The following is a 10,000-nucleotide window of genomic DNA, read 5'->3' as shown; positions in this document are numbered from 1 at the left end:
CACTTCCTGCAGAAGATGATGGATCTCGCTAATTACCCCTCGTTGCCGAGCCCGTCGCACTCGACAAGCGGCCGCCGCGGCGCGCGGAAGTCAGCGGTCGCTGGGCGCGTCGCGAGCCGGCGCTCACGCCTCCTCCTGAGCCGCGGGCACACGGAGAGGAGGCTCACATCCTGTCGGCTGCATGCGAGCATGATGGTTCTGCTTTGTAATGAAGCACACTTCCCCTCTTCTTCTTCCCCTCTGTGTAGAAACACGATGTTGGAGGAGGCGTGGTGAGCCGGTCCTCTCCAGAGTGTCGCTGGGTCACCGCGGAGCAGCGGGCCGGACCGAAGAGCTGTCTCGACCCCAAACCCTTACAGGTAGAGCGGCGCCGTGTTCTGATCACCACCGCCGCATGAACAGCGCGGCTGGAAGACGAGTAAAAACATGCAAAGAACCCAAACAGTGTTTGTTGTAACGGCTGTAATGTACTGTATATGACGTGAAAGAGAGAAACCAGCTGACAGAAGTCAGAGGGTGAAGAGGACAGACAGAAATAACAACGGACACGGTAGCACAAAATGTTAGCCACACTTTGGTGTTTCATTTTTACCTCTTGACTTAAGAGTTCATTTCCACACAGAGTACCAGACACATGACACACATGTGTCTAGACACATGACACATGACACACATAGTACCAGACACATGACACACATGTGTCTAGACACATGACACATGACACACATAGTACCAGACACATGACACACATGTGTCTAGACACATGACACATGACACACATAGTACCAGACACATGACATACATGTGTCTAGACACATGACACATGACACACATAGTACCAGACACATGACACACATGTGTCTAGACACATGACACATAGTACCAGACACATGACACACATGTGTCTAGACACATGACACGTGACACACAGAGTACCAGACACATGACACACATGTGTCTAGACACATGACACATGACACATAGTACCAGACACATGACACACAGAGTACCAGACACATGACACATGACACAGAGTACCAGACACATGACACACAGAGTACCAGACACATGACACACAGAGTACCAGACACATGACACACAGAGTACCAGACACATGACACACAGAGTACCAGACACATGACACATGACACACATAGTACCAGACACATGACACGTGACACACATAGTACCAGACACATGACACACATAGTACCAGACACATGACACATGACACACATAGTACCAGACACATGACACATGACATAGAGTACCAGACACATGACACACATAGTACCAGACACATGACACATGACACACATAGTACCAGACACATGACACACAGGGTACCAGACACATGACACATGACACACAGAGTACCAGACACATGACACATGACACACATAGTACCAGACACATGACACATGACACACATAGTACCAGACACATGACACATGACACACATAGTACCAGACACGTGACACACAGGGTACCAGACACATGACACATGACACACAGAGTACCAGACACATGACACATGACACACATAGTACCAGACACATGACACATGACACACATAGTACCAGACACGTGACACACAGGGGACACGCTCATCCACCATCTTTTTTCTTGCACGGGGATCTGTATTGAAGTGACTATGTCAATGAAATGAGAGTTTATAAATACTAACAGTTATAAAAAACATCCTATTAGTTTGTTTTTCTTTGTAATACTGCAACAGAAACGAGGTCTAAACTCCATAAAGCCGCTAGCTGCTCTTTCTGCTGCTCCACCTGTGAACAGCTACCTCCTCAGAGGCCACGCCCTCCTGTGTCCTTCCTGTCAGACTCAATTCAGTTTAAAGTCGACAGAAACCACAAAAAATGATTTTCATATTTTCATGTTTTTTCATGTTTTGAAAAAGAAAGAGAGTGAAGAAACAACAGATATGAAAACAAGTATTTCCAGAGTTTACTGATGCTGACGTTGCATCCTGTGATGCACCAGAATGTAAAACAGGAAGGATGGCTCGTCTCCTGGCAACTGGAAAGAAGTCCAGCGCAGACTTTAGCAGCCTTTAGCAGATTTTAGCCGCCTTTAGCAGCCTTTAGCAGCTATTAGCAGACTTTAGCAGCCTTTAGCAGCCTTTAGCAGACTTTAGCAGCGTTTAGCACCCTTTAGTAGCCTTGAGCAGCCTTTAGCAGACTTTAGCAGCGTTTAGCAGCCTTTAGTAGCCTTTAGCAGCCTTTAGCAGACTTTAGCAGCGTTTAGCAGCCTTTAGTAGCCTTTAGCAGCCTTTAGCAGACTTTAGCAGCGTTTAGCAGCCTTTAGTAGCCTTTAGCAGCCTTTAGCAGACTTTAGCAGCGTTTAGCAGCCTTTAGTAGCCTTTAGCAGCCTTTAGTAGCCTTTAGCAGACTTTAGCAGCCTTTAGCAGCCTTTAGCAGATTTTAGCAGCGTTTAGCAGCCTTTAGTAGCCTTTAGCAGCCTTTAGCAGCCTTTAGCAGACTTTAGCAGTGTTTAGCAGCCTTTAGTAACCTTTAGCAGATTTTAGCAGATTTTAGCAGCCTTTAGCAGATCTTAGCAGCCTTTAGCAGCGTTTAGCAGCCTTTAGCAGCCTTTAGCAGATTTTAGCAGCTTTTAGCAGATTTTAGCAGACTTTAGCAGATTTTAGCAGCCTTTAGCAGCCTTTAGCAGCCTTTAGTAGCCTTTAGCAGATTTTAGCCGCCTTTAGCAGCCGTTAGCAGCCTTTAGCAGATTTTAGCAGCCTTTAGCAGCCGTTAGCAGCCTTTAGCAGATTTTAGCTGCCTTTAGCAGCCGTTAGCAGCCTTTAGCAGATTTTAGCAGCCTTTAGTAGCCTTTATCAGATTTTAGCCGCCTTTAGCAGCCTTTAACAGACTTTAGCAGCCTTTAGCAGCCTTTAGCCGACTTTAGCAGCCTTTAGCAGCCTTTAGCAGACTTTATCAGCCTTTAGCAGCCTTTAGCAGACTTTAGCAGCCTTTAGCATGCGTTAGCAGACTTTAGCAGACTTTAGCAGCCTTTAGCAGCCTTTAGCATGCGTTAGCAGACTTTAGCAGACTTTAGCATGCTTTAGCAGCCTTTAGCATGCTTTAGCAGACTTTAGCATGCTTTAGCAGACTTTAGCAGACTTTAGCAGCCTTTAGCAGCCTTTAGCATGCGTTAGCAGACTTTAGCAGACTTTAGCAGCCTTTAGCAGCCTTTAGCATGCGTTAGCAGACTTTAGCAGACTTTAGCATGCGTTAGCAGACTTTAGCAGCCTTTAGCAGCCTTTAGCATGCGTTAGCAGACTTTAGCAGACTTTAGCAGACTTTAGCAGCCTTTAGCAGCCTTTAGCATGCGTTAGCAGACTTTAGCAGACTTTAGCATGCTTTAGCAGCCTTTAGCATGCTTTAGCAGACTTTAGCATGCTTTCCTGCGTTTCAATCAACAGGTACATTGTACCCAAATCTTCCATTTTGAATCTGAAGTAGTTGAAATGAGAGTGAGGCTCCTCCATCGTTACTCCTCTGGTGTGCAAGGTTTCAAGTAAAGATCCCTCAGCCTGAACGTTGTGTGTGTGTGTGTGTGTGTGTGTGTGTGTGTGTGTGTGTGTGTGTGTGTGTGTGTGTGTGTGTGTGTGTGTGTGTGTGTGTGTGTGTGTGTATGTGTGTGTGTGTGTGTGTGTGTGTGTGTGTGTGTGTGTGTGTGTGTGTGTGTGTGTGTGTATGTGTGTGTGCGTGTGCGTGTGTGTATGTGTGTGTGTGTGTGTGTGTGTGTGTGTGTGTGTGTGTGTGTGTGTGTGGTGTATGTGTGTGTGTGTGCGTGTGCGTATGTGTGTGTGTGCGTGTGTGTGTGTGTGTGTGTGTGTGTGTGTGTGTGTGTGGTGTATGTGTGTGTGTGTGCGTGTGTGTGTGTGTGTGTGTGTGTGTGTGTGTGTGTGGTGTATGTGTGTGTGTGTGTGTGTGTGTGTGTGTGTGGTGTATGTGTGTGTGTGTGCGTGTGTGTGTGTGTGTGCGTGCGTGTGTGTGTGTGTGTGTGTGTGTGTGTGTGTGCGTGTGTGTGTGTGTGTGTGTGTGTGTGTGTGTGTGTGTGTGTGTGTGTGTGTGTCATATGCCTGAATCGCATTTTCCCAAAACTTCAAGGTGAAAACAAAGGGAAACTGATAACAATGTGAATTGTTGTGACAGATGTCTGCACACCCCCCTTCCACCCTCACCGACTGCATGACACACACACACACACACACACACACACACACACACACACACACGTAACACTCGTCTTAGTGCATATTACAATAATCGCTGCGTTTCTTATCATGTTTCATTTCCATTAATATCCTGATGCTGTGCTATCAAACAGCGAGCACTTTCTCCTGGTTCCTCTCCTGCTTCCTCTCCTTCTTCCTCTCCTGCTTCCTCTCCTGCTTCCTCTCCTGCTTCCTCTCCTGGTTTCTCTCCTGCTTCCTCTCCTTCTTCCTCTCCTGGTTCCTCTCCTTCTTCCTCTCCTGGTTCCTCTCCTGCTTCCTCTCCTTCTTCCTCTCCTGGTTCCTCTCCTGCTTCCTCTCCTGCTTCCTCTCCTGGTTCCTCTCCTGCTTCCTCTCCTGCTTCCTCTCCTGCTTCCTCTTTTCATGCAGACCTCTCTTCATGCAGACCTCTCTGCAAGCAGACCTCTCATGTCCTGGATGGGATCCTGTATGCAAATTACAAAACAGGCGAGCTCTTCAGTGGAACAGGTTGGCGGTGAAGAGGGCGTGGCGTGCAGCAGGGTTCTTACCTGGGTACCCACCGTGGGCTTCTTTTGGAAGCGCAGCTGAACCCAGAGGAGGTGTTCAGAACGTCCACCTCGCTGGAGCTCTCCTGACAACCAACGAGCTTTGTCTTTTTGACAGGATATATTAAATATTGTCAGGACTTATGACTATCATTATTTTGGAATTTTACTTTATATTCAGTTGAGAGATCACAATTAACAATGTAAGTGAAACAATCATGACTAACTAGAAACCCATGGGCTTTAAAACATTTGTTTAGGCCTAATTTACCTCCAAAGGAGAAGATAACCCAGAGGAGAGAATCTAGTCGCTTCAACCTCAAAAACCAAATATTCCATCAGTAAAAAATAAATCCCCAAACACGGAGCTCCATGCTTTTCTCTGACAGCGTTGTGTCCTGACAGAGAAGAGGAAGATGAAGATGAAGATCTTCTGTCCTGAGTCCAGACAACGTCACCTTCTGGCTGCGTGGTTCTTCATGACCACATTGATCCATGAGGTCTACCTGAGACACAAGACGCAGAGAAGGAGTCTCATCCTCAGTCAGCAGGATGACCTTCATCACTGCGTGACAATCTCCCACGGTGCTGAGAGCATCGAGCTTCACTCTGCTGCTGGACTCACCTGTAGAGGATGAGCTGGACTCACCTGTAGAGGATGAGCTGGACTCACCTGTGGAGGATGAGCTGGACTCACCTGTAGAGGATGAGCTGGACTCACCTATGGAGGATGAGCTGGACTCACCTGTAGAGGATGAGCTGGACTCACCTGTAGAGGATGAGCTGGACTCACCTGTAGAGGATGAGCTGGACTCACCTGTAGAGGATGAGCTGGACTCATCTGTAGAGGATGAGCTGGACTCACCTGTACAAGATGAGCTGGACTCACCTGTAGAGGATGAGCTGGACTCACCTGTGGAGGATGAGCTGGACTCACCTGTAGAGGATGAGCTGGACTCACCTGTAGAGGATGAGCTGGACTCACCTGTAGAGGATGAGCTGGACTCATCTGTAGAGGATGAGCTGGACTCACCTGTACAAGATGAGTTGGACTCACCTGTAGAGGATGAGCTGGACTCACCTGTAGAGGATGAGCTGGACTCACCTGTAGAGGATGAGCTGGACTCACCTGTAGAGGATGAGCTGGACTCATCTGTAGAGGATGAGCTGGACTCACCTGTACAAGATGAGCTGGACTCACCTGTGGAGGATGACCTGGACTCACCTGTGGAGGATGAGCTGGACTCACCTGTGGAGGATGAGCTGGACTCACCTGTGGAGGATGAGCTGGACTCACCTGTGGAGGATGAGCTGGACTCCCCTGTGGAAGATGAGCTGGACTCACCTGTAAAGGATGAGCTGGACTCACCTGTAGAGGATGAGCTGGACTCACCTGTAGAGGATGAGCTGGACTCACCTGTACAAGATGAGCTGGACTCACCTGTAGAGGATGAGCTGGACTGTGTGTGTGTGTGTGTGTGTGAAATGACGTGTGTGTGTGTGTGTGTGTGTGTGTGTGTGTGTGTGTGTGTGTGTGTGTGTGTGTGTGAAATGACGTGTGTGTGTGTGTGTGTGTGTGTGTGTGTGTGTGTGTGTGTGTGTGAAATGACGTGTGTGTGTGTGTGTGTGTGTGTGTGAAATGACGTGTGTGTGTGTGTGTGTGTGTGTGTGTGTGTGTGTGTGTGTGTGTGTGTGAAATGACTGATGGATGCTCACACACACATATTCATGAATGAGGGCGTGAGCGGGTGGACAGATGGATGGAGAGAGGGATGAAAGTACAGAATGGATGTTATGCATCAATTCAATGTGGACGTTTCTGAACATGGAATAAAAGATGTTGTGACACTTTCTCAGTCCACCTGGTCAAAACACCGCGCTGCCCCCTGGAGGCAGGAATGCAGCTGCCGGTGCGTCTGGACATGTGCTCACCCTTCAGCTTCAGCGGTGAAGTGAGGAGGTGAAGTGAAGAGGTGAAGTGAGGAGGTGAAGTGAGGAGGTGAAGTGAAGAGGTGAAGTGAAGAGGTGAAGTGAGGAGGTGAAGTGAAGAGGTGAAGTGAAGAGGTGAAGTGAGGAGGTGAAGTGAGGAGGTGAAGTGAAGAGGTGAAGTGAGGAGGTGAAGTGAGGAGGTGAAGTGAGGAGGTGAAGTTAGGAGGTGAAGTGAGGAGGTGAAGTGAAGAGGTGAAGTGAGGAGGTGATGTGAGGAGGTGAAGTGAAGAGGTGAAGTGAAGAGGTGAAGTGAGGAGGTGAAGTGAAGAGGTGAAGTGAAGAGGTGAAGTGAGGAGGTGAAGTGAGGAGGTGAAGTGAAGAGGTGAAGTGAGGAGGTGAAGTGAGGAGGTGAAGTGAGGAGGTGAAGTTAGGAGGTGAAGTGAGGAGGTGAAGTGAAGAGGTGAAGTGAGGAGGTGATGTGAGGAGGTGAAGTGAAGAGGTGAAGTGAAGAGGTGAAGTGAGGAGGTGAAGTGAAGAGGTGAAGTGAAGAGGTGAAGTGAAGAGGTGAAGTGAGGAGGTGAAGTGAAGAGGTGAAGTGAAGAGGTGAAGTGAGGAGGTGAAGTGAAGAGGTGAAGTGAGGAGGTGAAGTGAGGAGGTGAAGTGAGGAGGTGAAGTGAAGAGGTGAAGTGAGGAGGTGAAGTGAGGAGGTGAAGTGAGGAGGTGAAGTGAGGAGGTGAAGTGAGGAGGTGAAGTGAAGAGGTGAAGTGAGGAGGTGATGTGAGGAGGTGAAGTGAAGAGGTGAAGTGAAGAGGTGAAGTGAGGAGGTGAAGTGAAGAGGTGAAGTGAAGAGGTGAAGTGAAGAGGTGAAGTGAGGAGGTGAAGTGAAGAGGTGAAGTGAAGAGGTGAAGTGAGGAGGTGAAGTGAGGAGGTGAAGTGAGGAGGTGAAGTGAGGAGGTGAAGTGAGGAGGTGAAGTGAGGAGGTGAAGTGAAGAGGTGAAGTGAGGAGGTGAAGTGAGGAGGTGAAGTGAAGAGGTGAAGTGAAGAGGTGAAGTGAGGAGGTGAAGTGAGGAGGTGAAGTGAAGAGGTGAAGTGAAGAGGTAAAGTGAGGAGGTGAAGTGAAGAGGTGAAGTGAAGAGGTGAAGTGAAGAGGTGAAGTGAGGAGGTGAAGTGAGGAGGTGAAGTGAGGAGGTGAAGTGAGGAGGTGAAGTGAGGAGGTGAAGTGAAGAGGTGAAGTGAGGAGGTGAAGTGAGGAGGTGAAGTGAGGAGGTGAAGTGAGGAGGTGAAGTGAAGAGGTGAAGTGAGGAGGTGAAGTGAGGAGGTGAAGTGAGGAGGTGAAGTGAGGAGGTGAAGTGAGGAGGTGAAGTGAGGAGGTGAAGTGAAGAGGTGAAGTGAGGAGGTGAAGTGAGGAGGTGAAGTGAGGAGGTGAAGTGAAGAGGTGAAGTGAGGAGGTGAAGTGAAGAGGTGAAGTGAGGAGGTGAAGTGAGGAGGTGAAGTGAGGAGGTGAAGTGAGGAGGTGAAGTGAAGAGGTGAAGTGAGGAGGTGAAGTGAGGAGGTGAAGTGAGGAGGTGAAGTGAGGAGGTGAAGACGGCGTCTCCTGGCAGGAGGCTCGTGTTCATGTGTTGTCTCTCACACCAAGAAGAAATTCAAGTCATCTCCATAGAACGTTTTGATCAACAGTTAATAAACTAATGATGCTATCTTGATCCTGGCCAATCATCAGTCTGATTTGTATTAGTTATTCACTGAAATGTGCTCTTGTCTTATTTTAATCAGCGATACACAAAATATTGCCTTTTGATCCCAGACATGCGTTTGTGTAAAAGCAGTCGCGTACCAGACGGTCTGCTTTCCTCTGCCGTGGTTTCCACATGTTCCTTCTGTAACGACAGCAGAGCACATGAAGCGTTACGAGTGTTCCCACCATCAGGAGAGATGTTCGACAAAGAGAGCTGCTGCTGAACAACACACAACCACAACTAAGGAGAATTGTTCAGCGTTGTGTGTCTGGTGTCTAACAGCTCGCTGCTCCTCTGCAGATGGAGGTGGATGCAGACGATAAGCGCCATCGAACACGCTCCAAAGGTATCTACACACACACACACACACACACACACACACACACACACACACACACACACACACACACACACACACACACACACACACACACACTCACACACACACTCACACACACACACACACACACACACACACACACACACACACACACACACACTCACACACACACACACACACTCACACACACACACACACTCACACACACACACACACACTCACACACACACACACACTCACACACTCACACACTCTCACACACACACTCACACACTCACACACACACACACACACTCACACACACACACACTCACACACACACACTCACACACACACACACACACTCACACACACACACTCACACACACACACTCACACACACACACACTCACACACACACACACACACTCACACACTCTCACACACACACTCACACACTCACACACACACACACACACTCACACACACACACTCACACACACACACACTCACACACACACACACACACTCACACACACACACACACTCACACACACACACACACACTCACACACACACTCACACTCACACACTCACACACTCTCACACACACACTCACACACTCACACACACACACACACACTCACACACACACACACTCACACACACACACTCACACACACACACACACACTCACACACACACACTCACACACACACACTCACACACACACACACTCACACACACACACACACACTCACACACTCTCACACACACACTCACACACTCACACACACACACACACACTCACACACACACACTCACACACACACACACACACACACACTGCACTTTCATTCAGGGTGACCTTCACCCCTTTCCCCCCCAACACAAACACACATTGTACACACACCGCTGCACAAATCCCAGACTGTCACAGCTGAGTTACCTCTCTCTCTCTCTCTCTCTCTCTCTCTCTCTCTATATATATATATATATATATATATATATATATATATATATATATATATATATTTATATAATATTTTAAATGTCTGTCTGCGTGACATCTGATCCTGTAAAACATTAAAACAAACAACAGGTAGCTTTCAGTTTTATCTGATGAAACGGTGACACGTTGTGTGTTATGTTCATGTCTCATTGTGTGTTATGTTCATGTCTCATTGTGTGTTATGTTCATGTCTCATTGTGTGTTATGTTCATGTCTCATTGTGTGTTAGTTTTATGT

General features: G+C 48.0%; 1 long non-coding RNA gene across 1 annotated transcript in view; it reads left to right on the top strand.

Moving 5' to 3' along the window:
• Positions 1-10,000, top strand: part of LOC137803302 (uncharacterized) — a 44,291-nt gene that overhangs the window by 32,043 nt on the left and 2,248 nt on the right. The window contains exons 2-3 of the long non-coding RNA XR_011080050.1: positions 249-359; positions 8,733-8,778. This is a non-coding gene — a long non-coding RNA (uncharacterized lncRNA). The remainder of the gene's footprint in view (positions 1-248; positions 360-8,732; positions 8,779-10,000) is intronic.

The sequence above is a fragment of the Clinocottus analis genome, unplaced genomic scaffold, assembly GCF_023055335.1.
Source record: "Clinocottus analis isolate CAN_PGR_092001 unplaced genomic scaffold, fCliAna1.0.p SCAF_52, whole genome shotgun sequence".
Lineage (NCBI taxonomy): Eukaryota > Metazoa > Chordata > Actinopteri > Perciformes > Cottidae > Clinocottus > Clinocottus analis.
This window is presented reverse-complemented; position numbering and strand designations above follow the sequence as displayed.